Source organism: Heloderma suspectum, chromosome 3 (assembly GCF_057233095.1).
Source record: "Heloderma suspectum isolate Gila_16-S chromosome 3, 16-S_ref, whole genome shotgun sequence".
NCBI lineage: Eukaryota > Metazoa > Chordata > Lepidosauria > Squamata > Helodermatidae > Heloderma > Heloderma suspectum.
Window position 1 is genome coordinate 151072384 of NC_139460.1, and position 20728 is coordinate 151093111.

At 46.9% G+C, this 20728-nt stretch overlaps 1 long non-coding RNA gene across 2 annotated transcripts in view; it reads left to right on the forward strand.

The window, feature by feature from the left end:
- LOC146350328 (uncharacterized) overlaps positions 1-20728 on the forward strand; it is an 87201-nt gene that overhangs the window by 23801 nt on the left and 42672 nt on the right. Inside the window, exon 2 of one of the 2 annotated variants that reach the window (XR_014789255.1) lies at positions 15898-16089. The exons of the other annotated variant lie outside the window; for it this stretch is intronic. This is a non-coding gene — a long non-coding RNA (uncharacterized LOC146350328). The remainder of the gene's footprint in view (positions 1-15897; positions 16090-20728) is intronic. 2 annotated transcript variants of the gene reach the window in all.

Genomic DNA, 20728 nt, shown 5'->3' on the forward strand with positions numbered 1-20728 from the left:
TATTTAGGTATGAGCAACATTGCATTTTTTTACATTTGAAACATAGATGTATCTACTATGAGCATATGTCCTTTTAATTATTCTTTGTGATCTCACTCTTCCCTTCTGTTTTTCATCCCGTGAAGAATAGCAAGGACCCTAACTAATCCAAGACACCTTTTGTAATGCAAAAGCACTCCTTCACAACTGGAGCTTGCATATATATATATATATATATATATATATATATGCAATGAATATGGACTTGAGCACGCTCCGGGAGAGAGCGCAGGACAGGAAGGCCTGGCGTGCCATGGTCCATGGGGTCATGAAGAGTCGGACACGACTGAACGACTGAACAACAACATATAGATAGATAGATAGATAGATAGATAGATAGATAGATAGATAGATAGATAGATACACACACACACACTATGACCTCTCTTACTCTGCATCTCATGAAAAAACAAAGGGTCTCAGTGGTCCCTGTAACAGGTCAGATCCTAAATCAGGCAAATCTTTATGTCCCAAACATAATGTCTCCTGATTTGTTTCACTTTTTTTTTTTAAACCATAGTAGCATTATGTATAGGCCGCGGTGGCTTAGTGGTTAAGACGCTGAACTGCAGGCCGGAAGGTCAGCAGGACAGCAGTTCGAGACCTGAGTGCTGCGTGACGGAGTGAGCTCCCGTCTTCTGTCCCAGCTTCTGCCAACCTAGCAGTTCGAAAGCAAGAAATTGCAAGTAGATAAATAGGTACCACCTCGACGGGAAAGGTTCCGTGCACCTCGGTGTTCAGTCATGCCGGCCACTTGACCACGGAAGCGTCTTCGGACAGCGCTGGCTCTTTGGCTTAGAAACGGGGATGAGCACCGCACCCTAGAGTCGGACACAACTGGTTGGGACACCTTTAGCATTATGTAACCATCCTTTTATTATGTGGTGGGTGTATTCTAGATCTATTAATTGGCAGGAGTACTCCATTATAACAAAAATCAACTAAACCTTGGGATGTCACCTTAGGCTACATGCAGGATGTGCACTTTATCAGTGCTTGGAAAGTGACAAATCCCAAGGAGGAGACTACACCTTGATTGCACCCCTGAATTAAAGAACAGATTTAGGCTCGATTGTTTTGTCTATTTGGTTTCTAACTGTTGTTTGTTTGTTTGTTTGTTTGCAAAATGGAATAACTTGTAAAATTGGACCCATAATAATTAGAGATCATGTCCCTCTGATAGTCAAAATAATTCTCTACAACTCTATTTCTAGATCACCCACTTGGCACATACTGCATCTCTTTTGACTTGTGAATCAGTTGGAACTGAATTATTAGAGAATTCCCAGTCATCATTTCTTGTACTGCTTCTTCTTCTTGACTCATTTCTTTTCAGAACATCTCATGTAAGGCTCCAGGGTATGTCTCCTTCAAAAGTAAAAAGCATGAATTTAAGTTCTAAGACTTAGAGTGAAAAATGACAGAAGCAATGAGCTCTTACTCCACTGGTCTCATTCAACCTAACTACATTAATTTTATAAGGCATAGGCAAGGTCACATCCATCCCCACACTGATATCAGAAGGATCACTGGGAAAAGAGACAATCCTGTAGCTGTTTTAACAATCGATGTTGAGGAGGCATTTCACAAAATCCATTGGTTCTATTTATTTTATGCCTTTGCATGATTGACTGAGACATTTTTATATGGATTCATACATTTAGTGTTCCTAAATCAAAGGTAATAGTCAATGGATATGTTCCAGAGGCTTTTGCTTTGTATAGTTGGGCACATGAGGGCTACTCCTTGTCTCCCTTTCTCATTGACCTCACTTTGGAGCCATTTCAAGTGCAATCAAGGCTAATGATGAAGTCATTCAAGGCTTTAGGATCATAAGAAGCTGCATTATACCAAAACAGGCCATTGGTCCATCTAGCTCAGTATTATCTACACCAGGGATGCAGAACCTCAGGCCTGGGAGCCAAATCTGGCACTACTGAGGAGTTGTTGTTGTGTGTTATTTGTTCAGTGTTACTGTGTGAACGGTTTTATATTTTATATAATGTATTTTAATGGTTTTTAATTTTTGTGAACTACCCAGAGAGCTTCAGCTATGGGGCAGAATTTTGTTGTTGTTGTTCAGTCGTTCAGTCGTGTCCGACTCTTCGTGACCCCATGGACCATAGCACGCCAGGCCTTCCTGTCCTGCGCTCTCTCCCGGAGCATGCTCAAGTCCATATTCATTGCATATATATATATATATATATATATATATATATATATATATATAATAAATGTATGAATGCTGCGGGTTTATTTTTTTGTATTTGGGAGCCACGTCTTTTACCATTAGCCCCACCCCCTTTGCCTTTGGCCCTCCCAAGCAGAAGAATGCAGCCTCAGAGAGCTCATCCAAAACTGAATCGGGCCCTCAAGCTGAAAGAGGTTGAAAATCCCTGATCTACACTGAGAGGCAGAGGCTGCCCAGATTTCATGCAGGTACCTTCCCCAAGTCTACCTGGAGATGCCAGTGATTGAAACTGGAATCTTTTGTATGCAAAGCATGTATCATACCACTGAACTATAGTCCTTGCCCATGAGCCATGTGCTTTTGCAGAATATATGAATATAAGATGCTGGTCTTAAATGGACTTTCTGGCAGCATCTACACTACTGCTTTATAGCAGTATTGAAGTGCAGTGATAACTGTTGGGGCACATTACATATTCGATATACAGCTTCTGTAGTGTTATTTCCTGCTTTTTATTTCACATTTTCCAATATACTGCAACAAATGCCATTCTGTGACCAACGAGGTATAAATGTGCAAGAGGGATATAGCATTACCATGATGGGATCGTAATGATCGTAATGATATGACACAAGGTGTAGATCTGGCCTCTATTTGCTGGAAATGAGATGCTTATTTTTATAATGGGGCAGGAAGCATTAGGTTGAAAGATTATCCTTCTTGCTTATTTTGGTGGGTGTTTTTTTTTAATATAAAAGTTTTTTTAATATAAAAGTTTAATGGAATAATCAATAGAGAAAATACTTAAGAGGCACCAAGAAAATGAATGATGCCACAAAATTGAAATGAAATAAATAAATTGGGGCATTCAAAAGCAGGGGTACTAGTTCCCCTCTGAAACATCAACCTTATTATTCATATTGTCTCTTTATTGTTGGGCATGAATTGACATCATCAGGAAAAAGTCTTCTATCATTAAAAACATGATGGATTCTTATAATGGCTGTAGAGACATCTTGACCTCTTACCATGATCAAGCTGCAAGAAGGAGGAGGAGAAGGGCAGTTGTTAATGGCCGAAATGGTCTGTGTGTGAGAAATATTGACATTCTGACTCTTGTCATGGCTGAATGCACTGCGATCGCTGGCCTTAGGCCTGCTTTTGGTAGAACAAGCCTGCCATCTGGGACAGCTCAGGCTCCAGTGCTATCTTGTGTAGCTCCAGCCGCTTGCCACACTTTCTTCTCCTCTGCACTGGCAAGTTCCCACCATGTTAATAAGGGTGGGGCTGGTATCACAGTGCAGAGGTGGTGTTCAGGAGGCAGTGGATGAAGGGCGGCTGATTTTGCCTCCTTATCTGCCCTGGCATTCCCTTGGGTGACAGGGTCATTACCAGTCCCGTGAGCTTTGCAATGTACTACTACTAATTCTTGAGGCAAATGGATTGCGTTCAGCAGCCTGTCGATTTCAGGACCATTGGAAATTGGTTTCCCTGCTGCTGTGATGTATCCTCGCTCTCTCCATAGGGCACCTGTAGCATGACAAACTCCAAAGGCATATTTAAAATCAGTGTAGATGGTCAGAGATCTTTCTCCTGCTTTTTCACAAGCTCTGGCTAAAGCAGTCAGTTCCGCGGCTTGTGCACTTTTATTTCCTGGCAGGGGTCCAGAGTCAATTACTTCTGTGTTTGACACTACTGCACAGCCTATCTTACGGGTTCCATTCATCAGCCTGGAAGACCCATCAACAAACCAAATGAATTCAGAACCTTGTAAAGGTGTGTTTTTCAGATCATCTCTAGGCATTTGCACTTCAGAAATAACTGCTTTACAGACACGTGGGAGATCTGGATCTTGCTCAGGCATAAGAGTTGTGGGGTTTAACACGTTACACAGTGAAATAGTTAATTCTGGAGTTTGGAGCAACAGAGTCTTGTATTTGGTATAGGGCGTTGGAAAAATGCTGTGTATTCCCCTGGGTTAACAAGGCAGATACTGCATAGGGCACCCAGAGTTACAAAGGGTGACCAAGTACAACATCTTGGACTTTTTCAACAATGAGTGCCGCGGCTGCAACACTGAGCAAACAAGAGGCATAGCCTTTCGCAGTGCTGTCCAATTGCCCAGAGTAATACCCTACACGCTCTGGGAGAGAGCAGAGGACAGGAAGGCCTGGCGTGCTATGGTCCATGGGGTCACGAAGAGTCGGACACGACTTAACAACTGAACAACAACAACAAATACCCTACTGGCCTCCTACGAGGTCCAAAATTTTGACAGAGAACCCCAAAAGCCACACCACGTTTCTCATGTACAAATACAATAAAAGGTTTAGTATAATCTGGGAGACCTAAAGCTGGAGCGGATATGAGGAGAGTCTTTACTTGTCCCAAGCCTGGGAGTCAAGCTTTGTCCATTCATATTCTTAGGGGCTGCAGCCTTTGTTTTCTTTAACCATGGCTTCACAATTTCAGAGAAACTAGGGATCCAAGCTCTGCAGTACCCCAACATGCCCAACAGGGCTCTGACCTGGGTTTTAGTAGATGGGCATTCATTTTTGTAATGGCATGCACACGTTTACAAAATAATTTTCTAGTTCTACAAGACAGAATGTGTCCCAGATATTCAACTTCAGACTTACACCACTGCAACTACCTCTTTGCAATTTTATGTTCTCTTTCACCTAAGGCAATACGAATGAATCAATTTTGCAATCTTCCTCTGAGCATGCACAGAGTAAAATATCAGGTCTAATACTGTATATACACATGCACTTGCAGGGATGCTGCATATTATGGTGGTGGGATTTGGGACAACATTATATCTCGGGATCACAGATTTATTGATTAGCCTGAGATCTTGCACCATGCGGTAACTGGGGGGCTGTCCTGGCTCCACCCTCTTTTTGACAGCCAGAACTGGGGTGCTACATGGCGAAGAACATTGTACTAAGACACCTTGTTTTAAGAGTTTTTCAATTAGTTTCCCAATGCATTCTCTGGCTTTCAATGACATGGGATATTGCTACACCCATGGGGGTGGCCAAGTCAGTACAGACGGTAATTTTTATAGGAGCTGCAGGTTTTAGCAGCCCAATTTCACCCGAATATTCTGCCCAGTACTCAGATGGCAGTCCTCTGAGCTCTTCCGGCAGATCTGTATCTGTCGGGGGACTGGCCTCCTCTAAAAAAGCCATGACATTGGAGGAAGGCAGGGTGACAGAGCCCATCTCAGCTGCAACTGATAGAAGCATTTAACTTTGCTAGCAGGTCTCTTCCCAAGAGGTTTACTGGGCTTTCTGACAGCATCAGGAAGGAATGATCTGCTGCAAAAGGGCCAATTTTAACTGTAACTGGTTGACTCAAGGGAACGGTGAATAATTTTCTATCAATTCCTATGACACTTTTTCCGGAATCAGAAAGGGGTAAGGTGATTTTATTCAGCATGCTTTTTGCAGCACCAATGCCAAGAAGACAGTCATAAGGTTTCCCATTTATGTTAAGGGACAGAAAAGGTTTTGCCAGTTTCAATTTCCAACTGTTTGGGGTTTGACTCTCGCTACCAACCAACTCTAGACCTCCTTCTATCCATCATTCTGACGTTCCAACACTTTCTGCTCCTGTAAGTGGCGGGCCCTTGCCCCTGCCACTTCCCAGTCCACTGACCTTCTTGCCTTTGATTCCCCTTTTGGGGACACTCATTTTTCCAATCACCAGGTTGCTTGCAATAATGGCACACATCCCAGTCATAATCACTTCCCTGTCCTCCCTCATTTGTCCCTGCACTTGCTCCTCTAGCATGTCCTCTCTGACCACGTCCATGACCAAACTCTCATCCTCTCCCTCGGCCATGCCCCGGGAACCTTGTTCCTCTAATGGCTGCCGCCAACAACTTTGCCTCTAACTCTTTCTCCTTCTTCCATTGCTTCTGCACCTTCTCCTTCTTTCCATTAAACACATACTTTGCTATTGCCAACATCTCCACACTATTTTCCTGCCACCCTGGCTGGTGTTCCCTGAAATATTTTTGAATATCAGGAGCAGCTTGCTCCACAAACATACCTACTATCAGGGCAGCATGCCTTGCCTCATCAGCGTCAATGCCCCCATACATGCGTAGAGCATGAGTCAAACGAACCAGGAAATCAGCAGGGGATTCTGATTTTTCTTGAGTCACGGCCCACACCTTAGACCACTTTCTAGTTTTCTGACCCATTTGTTGTAGAATGGTGCGCATCCATTCTTGGTACTGAGTTATGACTGTCCAATCGGCTGCATCATTCAGATTTAACGGGGGACAGGGGTCGGGGTAGGCATTTAAAACCCCTATTTGACCCATTTGTGTGCAGACACTTTGAATTTGGCTTATAGCCGGATATATCCTTTGGGATGGTGCCAGATCTTGGTTCTCTGGGTAGGGGGGCAGTGGACAAGGTGGCGGAGGCGGCGCAGATGGTACGCTCGCGAAGGACACTGCTTTAGTTTTTGCCTGCCTTTTCTCAGCCACGTTGGCCCAGAGAAACCAATAATCCATGTTTTCGGGGGCCCTGTGCTCTAGAACAAGGCAGAGATCTCTTAAGGTGTTTTGGCTGAAGGATCCTTCGGGTGGCCATGAGTGACTAAGAACTGGCCATTTCTCTGTGCACAACAGAACCAAACGCTTTTTACTCAAACCAGCTATGCTTGGCAGAGTATTCCATTGCTTAAGCATAACATCTAGAGATGGCCCCGTCGGGACACTCCGGCCCCCACCCATATTGTCTCCTTCAACCAGTTAAGGCTGTCCTGTATATACCTTTCAATACTTAATGGTCATCACCTTAAACAAAGGAAACCAACCAGGGGGTCTCACTTTTTTTTACCAGTGAATCTTACCCTGCTTGGAGTTGGCCTTAGTGTTGAAGCACACCTGTCCCACCCATTCAAGAAGACCGCAAGGTGAACTCACCTAGTGCCGGCTGGGTTGTTCAGGCATCCAGGCAGGGCATGATTGCGCTGCAAAGCTGGGCCCTCCTGACTGACTCGCCAGGTTGTGGTAAAAGTCCAAACTGGACTTGGGGGTCCATGCCCAGCTGCCCTCCAATTATGCTCTGGACATGTGGGTAAGATTCAACTCAAGTTTATTCATGTACAACGAAGACAGCTCTGTCAACCCAGAGGCCGCACAGATCAACACTCACCAGTTACATTTATAATCATAATGTGGCTAAATAAGTGACATCAGGAAAGCCTTGCACGCATGTCTGGTCATGATCAACTAAACTTTTGCTGGACCATCACTGCCAGCTTCTTCTCTCAGCGCCCTATAACTTTTTGCAAGGACGATGATTCTTAGGTCTGGGGTGAGTTGCTGTGGAAACAAGATAACTTATCTCTACTGTCCTAACAGTTTCTTCTTTTGTACGAAAGAGACAAAGACAACAGTTATAGGCTTTTGAGGAATCTGCCACATAGGCACGAAGAAGCCAAGACGACATGGCTTTGCCTTAGTTATTTTCCACAGAATATAATAACAACTTTACATGTGGTCCCCAGGTGGTCTCCCTTCCAAGCACTGACCAGACCCAGACCAGCTTAGCTTCAGCAAGATGGCTGCCTCATGTGCCTTCAGACCATTTCTTGGGACATATATACTATTTATATCAATGACTTCTATGTTAGATGTGGTAATGATTATTTGTTATTATTTTCATGAAGTGTATTCGGATTAAGTATAGGAATCATGATACCACAATGGTTTGGGTTATGTGATCACATGTTTGCTAATATAGGTATGTGATGTTTGTTTATGGTGTAGGATTTGAATTCTTTTCGTGAAAAAAAAAAAGATATTTTCTTGATAAATACCCTAGATGATAACAACTTTATATATGCTTCCACGACAATTTAATTCTAATATGAGGGTTGGAGGAAGGGCTGTAACTCAGAGCACCTGCTTTGCATGCAAAAGGTCCCAAGTCCAAGCCCCAGGATCTCCTGGTATTGCTGGGAAAGTTTCCTGCTTGAAAACCTGGAGAGCCACTGCCAGTCAATGCAGACAATCCTGAATTAGATGGATCTTCTTCTCCAGTATAAGGCAGCTTCCTATGTTCTTACATGGTGAAGGCAATGGAGTGCCCTCTGGTATAAGGCTTAGTTTAATTGCATGAGACATCTGGAGCCATTTGCAGCAGATGTAGGGATGTCAGAGAATTTCGCCATGAATCCCGGGGAGGCCGAATGCCAGCGCATTCGGCCCCCCGAAATTGGTGGCAAAACGGTCTGCCCCCCCCCCCCGGGACGGGACTTACCTTGGGTGAATCTTCCTGGCGGCGGCGGCTCCAGCTGTGGCGCGGCGGCAGTGCGGCGGCGGCAGCGGCTGCAGCGGCCGGTCTTCCGACCGGCTGCCGCCGCCACCATTTCCAGTAAAACAAACAAACAAACGTGATAGGCTACGTAAAGGTTTACGTAGCCTATCACGGCTAGATTTTAAAAAAATACCGTGATAGGCTACGTAAATGTTTATGTAGCCTATCACGGCTGAGTAAAAAAACAACAACAACAACGCACGTACGCAAATGGTGGCGCCCATGGGCGCCGCCATTTGCGTTCCTTATTTTGGCATGTCTAGTCTACGTAAACATTTACATAGACTACGGCAAAAATAAGGGGAACGCAAATAGCGTAGCGTCTACGCTATTTGCGTTCCCCTTATTTTCACCGTAGTCTACGTAAATGTTTACATAGACTAGATGTGCCAAAATAAGGAACGCAAATGGCGGCGCCCATGGGCGCCGCCATTTGCGTACGCACATGTTGTTGTTGTTTTTTTACTCAGCCGTGATAGGCTACGTAAACATTTACGTAGCCTATCACGGCTGACTGCAGGGATGCAAACGGCGGCGGCTATGGCCGCCGCCATTTTCGGACCCGGCCGGCCAGGATTCGGGAGGGGAGGGACGGAGCGCCTCCCCCCTGGCCAGAATTTCAGGGGGGAGGGATGGAGCGCCTTCCCCCCTGCCAGAATTTGGGGGGGGAGGGACGGAGCGCCTCCCCCCCGGCCAGAATTTCGCGGGGAGGGACAGAGCACCTCCCCCCCCACCTCGAATCACATTTTGTTAACAGGTAAGTGACTTTTGTAGGGCCGCGGTGGCTTAGTGGTTAAGACGCTGAACTGCAGACTGGAAGGTTGGCAGGTCAGCAGTTCGAGACCCGAGTGCCACGTGACGGAGTGAGCTCCCGTCTTCAGTCCCAGCTCCTGCCAACCTAGCAGTTCGAAAGCAAGAAATTGCAAGTAGATAAATAGGTACCGCCTTGGCGGGAAAGGTAACAGCGTTCCGTGCACCTCGGTGTTCAGTCATGCCGGCCATATGACCATGGAAGCATCTTCGGACAGCGCTGGCTCTTCGGCTTAGAAACGGGGATGAGCACCGCACCCTAGAGTCGGACACGACTGGTTGGGGACACCTTTACCTTTTTTAAGTGACTTTTGTACATCCCTAAGCTGATGAGGTAAATTTTGAACTTGTACCTATAGCAACGTCTTACAGGGCAATGTGTGGGGGGGGTACGTCTTTTGTTTCTCTTTTTCCTTTTAAACCATAGGGCCATATTGTTGTTTGAGTTGAAACAATTCTATAGTAAGTACACCTAGATCCATTCTGAGGTTAAACAAAGGATTTAAACATTCTCATTCTTAACTTTTTAAGAAAGGTGTCCATTAAAGTAAATTTGCATCATGGCTTACAAGGCCTGTAGTGGGGGGAGGGGGTACTAAATTTTCTCTGTCCCTGTTTTTTTTTTCCAAACAATTAAAAAACAGTTTACAGTTTTGTCTTGAAAAGGCCTGCAAACCAGATAAACTACCCCCCCCCCCCGCACTTCCCGCCACTCAACTTTTAGGCTGGCTACAGGCCTATGGCTTACTGCAGCTTCAGAAGACAGTGTGAGACAGGCTATTGCAAAGTAAGTGTGCTTCCAGATGTGTCTTTTAGTGTGTAATCGCATTGCCTCATTCACAGAATTTTAGAGGGGGGGCAGACAATGCTGTCTTTGATGTGTGTTTTCTCACTGCTGCTTCTGTCTTTTTTCTTACCACAAAAAAATTATGTTAAGGAAAAAAAGAAAAAGACAGAATAACTGCACAATGCCTCTTGATTGGTAGCCCTCCATCTGGAAGCACCCACACTGTATGCAGCAGGTGGAAGATGCAGCAAATAAAGGAATGCCATCTGCAGTGTGTAAGGGGGGTGATGTGCTTGTGTAAAAAATCAAGGTGCTATAGTTTTTCAGTGGTGTTCCTATCTTCATAAGTAACATGTTGGAGAGGATGCAAATGGTTGAATATAAAAATCCATTCTTATAATCCTGGCTTTCATTTCTGAAGATGATGAACCTCAAGGGCATGTATTTAAATGTGCATTAATCAAAATGTCAATAGATAGCATGTATTCATTTGTATTGGAGGAATGTTTTCCTCTAGCTGTGTGCTGCATTTAGACAACCATTAGTAATCTAAATACCCAGCATAAATGTCATATACCTTGCTAAATAGGCCTTTCCAATGCATTTTCTAGAACTGGTGTGTGGCAGCCTAGAGAAACAGGACTATTTTGAGACAGAAAAAGCCTGCCTCCAGCTATGCATTTCCACTGTTTTTATTTTTAAGGATCCATCATATTATAAACAGGCTTTGGCAAGGATATCCTAGCCTCTTTCATATCAAATATTCTATTATTCACACTGGAACACCACAGGGGTTTCGGCAGCAAGAAGGCAAAACTAATGACAAGTGCAAAGAAGCCTGAGGTATGAAATGCTATCTATCAGGGGACTCAAAAGGTCATCCCCCCCTCAGTTGGGTCCTGTGTTCTCCAAGAAAGCGTGATGTGTGTGTACAGTTTTTCTTCCCTGATCCACTTCCGTGTGCACACGTGCATGTGTGGCTTTCTCTCCTTGCCCCCAGTTCCTTCTCTCTGTTCAGTTCCTCCCCATCTCTTCTCTTGGTCTGTGTGTGGTACAGTAGCCATTTTATGAATAGGCATTCCCCCATGGCAGCCATTTCTTGACAGGGCCCATGACACTATCAAAATCCCCACTAAAATTTTAGTGGAACCCTGCTAATGTAACCAGCAGTTTTTGCTTCTCTAACTAATTTAACATATGAAGATTATATTACTAACTGACTTCCAGTGTCTGTACAGAAGAATGTGTATGCTGGGGGTGGCGACAGCCGACAGGAAGCTCTGGTGTGGGCTGGTCCATGGAGTCATAAAGAGTCGGAAGCGACTGAACGAATAAACAACAAACACATGCAGAGAGAGAGAGAGAGAGAGAGACTTGGGGCTAATTTTCTCTTGCTGTTGTTCTTGTTGGGATAAAGGTGCAACTCTGTGTGGCTCTTCATATGTATCATGGAGCATATATTGGTCTGAAATTCATCTCCACAAAAATGAGGCAAATATTAACATTTATTTCCATTTAAAAATACTGGATCCTACCTACTAGTTTTATATTTCCAGTCCAAATATTCTAATTCTTGGAATATTGAGAGATATTCCAACAAAAGCTTAAAGATATTTTTATATGGTCTTAGATACTCGTGCATAGAGAATCTACAATAATTGCCTATACTATTTCAGAATTATTTGCTTGGTTTTATCAGCATAAATCCTTTTCACAAACAGACTCCCATCTTTCTATCTCTTTGCCTTTAATAAATCAACCAACAAATAAAGGTTATCAGTTATTTGGTTTTATGGGATGTACCCAACTAATGAGGTACACCTGAGGATACTAATTGTGCACTGTGTGGAACAAAGGTTCCCATATTTATTGTCCTTTCAATTCTATTTTTATTGCCTACATATATACCTCTTTTAGGCTGTATTTGCACCAACTCACCACTGTTATAGTCCTGTTTTGTTTCTTAATGAATTGTTAAGAAGCTGCTAAATATTGTTACAATAAGAATTAACAGTATTTACCAGTTACACATTGTGGCATACCATTGCATATAAATATGTATTTATTTATTGGATCTATAAAATTGCACATTCTGTCTACTGTATGTTACATAAAAAATAAAAAGAGATGTAACATTAAAGTGAGGAATACTTCAATTTTGTACAATTTGAACCATTTTTTTTTTCTTTTCCTTGGCCCTGCCCCATGCCCTTAACCCCACCCACTGCTGGAATGTGGCTCTGAGACCCTTCCCAAATTGGAATTCAGAAGCTTTGTCTTCCGTGTTTGGTATTTTCAGTTTCAGGTCAAAGGCTTTAAGGCAATTTTGGATGCCGAAGCAAGCTATTTCTTACATTTTTAAAATTTCCTTGTATTGTAAAATTTAAAATCCAGGACTCCGAATATGACCCTGTCTTATACCAGAGAGACAGTCTTTTCTAAGACACACCTTTAACAGCACAACCCATTCTCTGTGGTGACATTTGTTTGTTTGTTTGTTTGTTTGTCTGTTTGTTTTTAAAGACAAGGCCTCCACTCCAGCAGGGATGTTAAGAGGGATCACTGAGTAAAAAAAACAAACATGCATACATTATTACCCCTGCCCATTATCATTACCCCTGCCCAAATAACGCAAATGGTGGCGCCCATGGGTGCCGCCATTTGCGTACGCGCTTTTTTTTTTCAAAGTCAGCCGTGATAGGCTACGTAAAGATTTACGTAGCCTATCATGGCTGACTTTGAAAATCTAGTTGTGATAGGCTACGTAAATCGTTACGTAGCCTATCACTTTTTTTGTTTGTTTTTTTTTACTTCACTGGGAAATGGCGGTGGCGGCAGCCGGTTGGAAGACTGGCCGCCGCCCCTGCCGAAATGCCCCCGAAACGCCGCCGGGACCTGCCACCAAGAGGGACATTCGAAGGAGGTAAGTCCCATCCCAGGGGGGCGGGGGGGTTTCGGAGAATTTCACCACCAATTTCAGGGGGCTGAATGCGTTGGCATTCGGCCTCCAGGAGATTCGTGGAGAAATTCTCTGCCATCCCTAACGTAGACTAGACGTGCCAAAATAAGGAATGCAAATGGCGGCTCCCATGGGCGCCGCCATTTGCGTATGCGCGTTTTTTTGTGTTTTTTTTACTCAGCCATGATAGGCTACATAAACATTTACATAGCCTATCACGGTATTTTTTAAAAATCTAGCCATGATAGGCTACGTAAATCTTTACATAGCCTATCACGTTTTTTGTTTGTTTGTTTGTTTGTTTTTACTGGAAATGGTGGCAGCGGCAGCCGGTCGGAAGACTGGCAGCCGCCGCTGCTGCCGCCGCCGAACCGCCGCCGGAGCCGCCGCCGCCAGAAGATTCGCCGAAGGTAAGTCCTGTCCCAGGGGCGGGGGTGGCAAACCGTTTTGCCACCGATTTCGGGGGGCCGAATGCGCTGGCATTTGGCCTCCCCGAGATTCGTGGCAAAATTCTCTGACATTCCTACCTTCTTAGATCCCCAAGACTTGAACACCCGGTCTCGAATCTGCCATTTGGGGGCAAGGTGACTGAGTGGTAGGGATGTACGAAAGTCACTTACCTTTCCGCAGGGGTGCTTCGCGGTGGGGGAGAGGCACTTCGCTTCTCCCCCCGAAGTTCAGGCGAGGGGGGGGAGGCGTCCCGCCTCGCCTGGCCGAAATTCAGGCCGGGGGGGAGGCTTCCCGCCTCGCCTGGCCAAAATTCAGGCCGGGGAGAAGCACCCCGTCTCCCTGGCCGCAAAACAAAGTGTAAAAAAAAAAACAAAACCCCGTGATAGGCTACGTAACTATTTACGTAGCCTATCACGGCTGACTTTGGAAATCTAGCCGTGATAGGCTATGTTAATCATTACGTAGCCTATCACAGGTTTGTTTTTGTTTTTTTACGCTTTGTAATGGCGGCGGCGGCAGCCAGTCAGAAGACCGGCTGCCGCCCCCGCCCCCGACGAAAGGCCAACGAACCGCCGCCAGGACCCGCCGCCTGTTCAGATCAGCCTCGGAAGGCCTTCTGTCTGTCCCATCAGCCAGGACAGCTAGGCTGGTGAGGACTAGGGAGAGGGCCTTTTCTGTGGTGGCCCCCACTCAGTGGAATTCCCTCCCTAGTGACCTCTGCCATGCCCCCCTTTGATGAGCTTCCACTGGGCTTTGAAAACCTGGATGTTCAGGTGGGCATTTGGAGTGGGTTAAGATTTTTTAGAGCAATGTTGTTGTCAGGGTTGGATCGGAGCCCATAGAGCCCCAAGGCAGTTCTGATTCTGAGGAAGAGATAGAAACCGTGGGAGAGGAACCTGTGCGCTGTTCAGAGGAGCTGCTGGAGGGAGAGCCCCTCCCTGCTCACATTCCTGAGACTGGTAGTGACCTTGGCAGGCAGGGGGAGGGACAACTGGAGCTTTGGGATGCTAGGCGCCGGCGCAGGGACAAGCAGGAGATGGAGGGCGCCGAGAGAAGGCACTCAGCCCGCTTGGCGCAACGTCAACAGCTGCTCCCTGATGCCCCATGGGAAAGGGGTGGACTTTTGCCTCCTAGCCCTTAAGTTCAGAGGCTTCCCGCCTTTACCCTCCAAATGGAGACCAAATGATTCCCTAAGGCTAGAAACCCCGGATAGGCAGCTCTCTCTTAAGTTTCCCCCATTAGGCTCAGGCAATTAGCATCTGTTAAGTGTCATTAGGTTGAATGAAAATAAAGCCTTGGAAAAGAGCTCTATCATCTGTGTGTTGATTCTGGCTACTTGAGGATTTCAGAAGGCAGCAAGGGCGCTCCTGACAGCTTGGTCTCCATTCCTTTTCTTTTCCTCCAACTGATTCTGGGACAGTGCCATGGAGCAGATTTTGACTACTCTGACACAGGAGAACCAGGCACTGCATGAGCAAGTCACCCAATTGACGACTGCCATTCAAGCCTTGCAGGCTGCTGCTCAGCCCGTTCCGCCCCCCATTCCCCCCCAATGAAAGTGCCTGGTGGCCTTGCCAGACAAGTTTTCGGGTGAGAAGGGGCTCTTTCACATTTCTCACACCCAGTCGGAGCTGTACATGCACCTCTGGCCTGAGGATTTCCTGATGGACCAGGTTCGTGTGGGGTTTATCATTAACCTGCTTTCCGGAGTGGCAGCTAATTGGGCTTCATCTAGGGATGTCAGAGAATTCTGCGACGGATCTCGGTGAGGCCCCCTGAAATCCATCGTGGAACGGCCTGCCCCCCCACCCCCTGTGGATCCCCCCCGGGATGAGACTTACCTGGGGTGGATGTTCCGGACGGCGGCAGCTCCAGCGGCGGCTCCAGCAGTGGCTTCGGCGGCGGCTGGTCTTCCGACCGGCTGCCACCGCCGCCATTTGCAGTCTGGTCTTTTTCTTTTTTTCCCACCATAGACGTGATAGGCTACGTAAAGACTTACATAGCCTATCACATCTTGGGTTTTTTTTGTTTTTTGTTTTAAAGCGTACGCAAATGGCGGTGGCTACGGCCGCTGCCATTTGCGTTCCTTATTTTTTGCCATCTTAGTCTACGTCAATATTTATGTAGACTAAGACGAAGAAAAGAAAGGGGAACGCTAATGGCGCCCACTACACTATTTGCATTACCCTTTCTTTTCTTCATCTTAGTCTACGTAAATATTGACGTAGACTAAGATGGCAAAAAATAAGGAACGCAAATGGCAGCGGCCGTAGCCAACGCCATTTGCTTATGCTTTTTGTGTGTGTTTTTTACCCAGAACCCTCCGCAGCTGGAAATCCAGCTGAGGACAGCCCTGGCCTGGGCCTGGCCTGCTGCTCCGTGGAGCTGCCGTGGAGCACAGCCGGCTGTCAAGGATTCCGGGGGGGAGGACCGGATCGCCTCCCCCCCATCGAGGATTCCGTGGGGAGGGATGGAACACCTCCCCCCCATGAACAGAATCCACGAAAAGGTAAGTGACTTTCATACATCCCTAGCTTCATCTCTTCTTCTCACTAATGACCCCCTGCTACGGGACGATCCAGGTTTCATGACAGCTATGGCAGGATTTTTTGGTGACCCCCTTCATGTGGAGACAGCTACTCGGGATATTCACCACCTCAAGCATTGCAAGGATTCAGTTTCCAGCTATGCGACTGCTTTTCACTTGCTGTTGCACGATTTACAGTGGAATGATGCAACTCTGGTGGCCCAATTTTTGGATGGTTTGAATGACGAAATATTGGATGAGTTGGCGTGCGTGCCCTGCCCGCTTATTCTGGAGTTGCTTATCCAATCCTGTCTGCAGATCAACAGTTGCCTGGAGGGGTGCCAGCAGACCAGGCAGAGCTCCAGTGGCCAGGATGTCCCTCCTCCCATTCCCCCACAGCCGCTGCCCCCTCCACCCCTCCCCCACCCCTGCAGACCCCAATGTAACTGGGAGCAACCTGAGCTACACTGTCACTGGAGGAGTTGGAATGGCGGCGTGCTGAGCATCGTTGCTTTAGGTGCGGAAAGCAGGGGCACTTTGCCAGATACTGTCACTCCAGACCAACGGCCCCATCCCATCCCCCTCCTCCTTCTCACCCCCAAGACTGACTAGGCCACCCACCAAGCCTGTTGGGGGTCTCCAGTGCAGGGGCCTGCTCCTCACCCAGGGGGCACGTTCCTCAAACCCCCCTATCCTCCCATCTGCTCCTTCCTGTACACCTCCAGTCCTCCCAGTAGGGGGGGGAGTCCTGGTGCTGGTGGACTCTGGGGCAGCTACCAGTTTCATGGAAGAAGAGTTTGCTCGGCAGCACAGCATTCCTTCTTTGCCCCTCCTACCCCATTGAAGGTGGAAACCATCGACAGGTGTCCCCTCTCTTCGGGAGCAGTGACTCGGATTACAGCTCCAGTCACTCTGCATTCCCAGGTCCATGTTGAGCAGATTCAATTGCACCTGGCCAAGGTGCCCCAATACCCAGTCGTGCTGGGCATATCCTGGCTCTCCAAGCACAATCCTCAGATTTCTTGGGAACTTCATCAAGTGAAATCCTCCTCTCCCTACTACCTGCAGCATTGCTTCCCAAATGGGGTGTTGGCCCTGGTTCAGGCCTTAACACTTTCTGCCCCCTCCTCGTCTTCCCCGAGCAGTTCTTCTGCTCCAGTGATCCTCCCAGAGAAGTATGCAGCTTTCCGGGATGTTTCTGACAAGAGGGAGGCCAACTAGCTCCCCCCCATCCACTGCCCTTTTGACTGTGCCATTAACCTGATCCTGGGTGCCACCATCCTGGCGGGCCAGCTGTATTCAATGTCAGAGCCAGAACTTCGAGCTCTGCGGGAGTTTTTGGACACAAACCTCCGCCGTGGGTTCATATGCCCCTCCACCTCCCCTGCCTCTGCTCCAACGATGTTTGTTTGCAAGAAGACGGGGGAGCTCAGGCTCGTTCACGACTACCAAGCGCTCAACTTGGTCACTATCCCTGTCAAATACCCCCTCCTCCTGATCCCCGAGATGCTTGAGTGCCTGGGGCAAGCCAAGATTTTCACCAAATTGGACCTGCATGGCACCTACAATCTGATTCGCATCCAGGAGGGGGATGAGTGGAAGACCTGTTTTAGAACCTGGTACGGCGCGTATGAATACTTAGTGATGACTTTTGGACTCGCCTGTGTGCCCTGCCCCCCACGTTTTCGTGCTTTATGAATGCCATCTTCCGGTACTATTTGGACACTTTCCTATCTTGATGATTTGCTTGTATTCTCTGCTGACCCGCAAGACCATCGGCGTCATGTCATGGCTGTTTTACAGCACCTCCGCAAACACCATCTTTTTGTCAAGCTGGAGAAATTTGCCTTTGACTTGACCTCCTTGGACTTTCTCAGTTGCATTATTTCAGCAGACAGCATCAAGATGGATCCTGCAAAGGTCTGGGCTGTCCTTTCCTGGCAGGCTCCATCCACAAACAAGGACATACAGCATTTCTGGGTTTTGCCAATTTCTACAGGAAGTTCCTGCCCGACTATGCTCGACTGATGTCTCCTCTCACAGACCTCCTTAAAGGCAAGACCTTTAAATCCCCTTTAAGACCTTCTTAAACCCTGCAGCTGGGGGACTGGGTTTGGTTGTCCACCTGATACCTCCCCTCTCACTCTCCCGTGAAGAAGCTCGTGGCCTAACGCATGGGTCCTTTCCAGATTACGGCCCAAATTAACCCTGTCACTTTTCTCCTAGCTCTTCCCCCCTCCATGAAAGTGCATCCTGTTTTTCATCACTCCTTACTTTCCCCCTTGGTCTCTGATGACCCCCATCGCTCAGTCTGCTCCCCTCTGCCTCTGGTGCTGGTGAGGGGGAAGAGGAGTTTTAAGTCACTGAGATCCTGGACTCGTGCCTTTCCCGTGGGTGCCTACAATATTTGGTGGACTGGAAGGGCTATGGGCCACACGAACATTCCTGGGAACCCGCTGAGCATGTGCATGCCCCTTTGCTGCTGCAGTGCTTAGGGATGTCAGAGAATTCCGCCATGGATCTCAGTGAGGCTGAATGCCAGTGCATTCGGCCCCCCGAACTCTGTGGCGGATCGGTCTGCCACCCCCCGTCCCCCCACGGATCCCCCCGGGGACGAGACTTACCTGGGGCAGATGTCCCAGGCGGCAGCGGCTCTGGCAGCGGCTTCGGCGGCTGGTGTTCCGACCGGCTGCCGCTGCCACCATTTGCAGTCTTGTCGGGGGGGGGGTTACAAGATGTGATAGGCTATGTAAAGATTTACGTAGCCTATCATGGTTGGGTAAAAAACAAACAAACCGCGTAAGCAAATGGTGGCGGCTATGGCCGCCGCCATTTGCGTTCCTTATTTTTGGCTGTCTTAGTCCACGTAAATATTTACGTAGACTATGACGGCAAATCAAAAAGGGATGCAAATAGCGCCCGCTACACTATTAGCGTTCCCCTTTATTTTCGCCATCATAGTCTACGTAAATATTTACGTAGACTAAGACGGCCAAAAATAAGGAACACAAATGGCAGCAGCCGTAGCCGCCGCCATTTGCGTACTTCTTTTTTTTTTTACCCAGAGCCCTCCGCGGCCGGAAATCTGGCTGCAGACAGCTCTGGCCTGGGCCTGGCTGGCTGCTCTGTGGAGCCACCATGGAGCACAGCCGGCCATCGAGGATTCCGGGGGGGAGGAACGGAACGCCTCCCCCCCCACCATAAACATAATATGCAGAAAGGTAAGTACATTTCGTACATCCCTACTCCTGACAGTTGTTTTGTTCAGTTGATTATGTTGTATTTTGTGTTGTTATTTGTATTGTACGCTGCCTAGAGTAGCCAGGTAGCCGGCCAGATGGGTGGCTAATAAATCTAATAAGTAGTAGTAGTAGTAGTAGTAGTAGTAGTAGTAGTAGTAATAAATAACTAAACATGCTCAACTCAACTTTTACTTGTAGCATTACTAGAAAGTTAATGGGCCCCACCGCTATTGTAAACAAAGTTTCTGAAATTCGCCAGCTGAAAGACAATTTTCCTGGCACATTTTCTGTATGGTTTTTTTCATAAGCTGTTTTCCCCTTTTAAACTGTGCCAGGATCAACTGGCATGGGGCCTTTGTTCTCAGACAAATCCGTTTGCTACGCTACTGCTGTCACAGGGGATGCTTGTTTGTACTAGGCCTGATAAGGTTTTACATACAATTTTCTAGAATCAAATCCATATAGAATCTAGTATATTTTGCAGAATACATATACATATACATACACACACACACACACATATGCTAACATTTGCCTGAGAAATCTCCAAAATACTCTAAGGGCACAATCCTATGTCTGCTAGACCGCAGCTAGATGGCCATAGGATTTTTTGGTTTTGGGGAACTGACCTCAGAGCCAGTGCTCCGAAGTTGGTTCCCAGAAAACCACCTCCCTGCCCCCTCCCCTGCTGCCTCATAGGAGTCGCAGTTCATCCCCGGCTCTGTGCTCAGAAGAGCAGCAGGGAGCAGGGGAAAAGAGGCGTTCCTGGGGGCAGGGATGGCAGAAGCGCCAGTATGACACTTCCTATGCACTGTCTACCCTCCCTTCACCCCTGCTCTGAGCCACTCTGGCTGGACAGCCAAAATCGGCCATCTAGCTGCAAATGCAGGGCGGGCGGAGTGCAGAGGAGAAGATCTCCGTGCTCCACCTGCCCTGCATTGGATTGTTGATCACTTCTGAGTTCGGAGGTGGCCGACTATCCCCATAGGATTGTGCTTTCCATAGCTTCTTTGGGGGAAACTGTTTTGCATTTTTAAAAAATCACTCCTATATACACCACAAATGGATTTCATCATGCCAGTCTTTACTTTGCATTTAGGTGTTAGGTAACAGTTTAACAGAATTTTAATTGTATACCATAGAGAGCAGTAGACTCCAATCTTATATGCACCTATTTGGTAGTATGTCCTATTGAACTAAATGGGATTTAATTTTGAGTAGACATGCATAGGTGTGGAGAAAGTAGCATTTGTGATGAAATAACTTAATTGGAAACTGTTTTATGTTGTGCATGTTTGTAGGGAAGAGGATGGAGTTGATTTCAAAGGTTTTAATTCTGCATTTCTATTATTACTATTATTTCCTTTTTTATTGTTCAT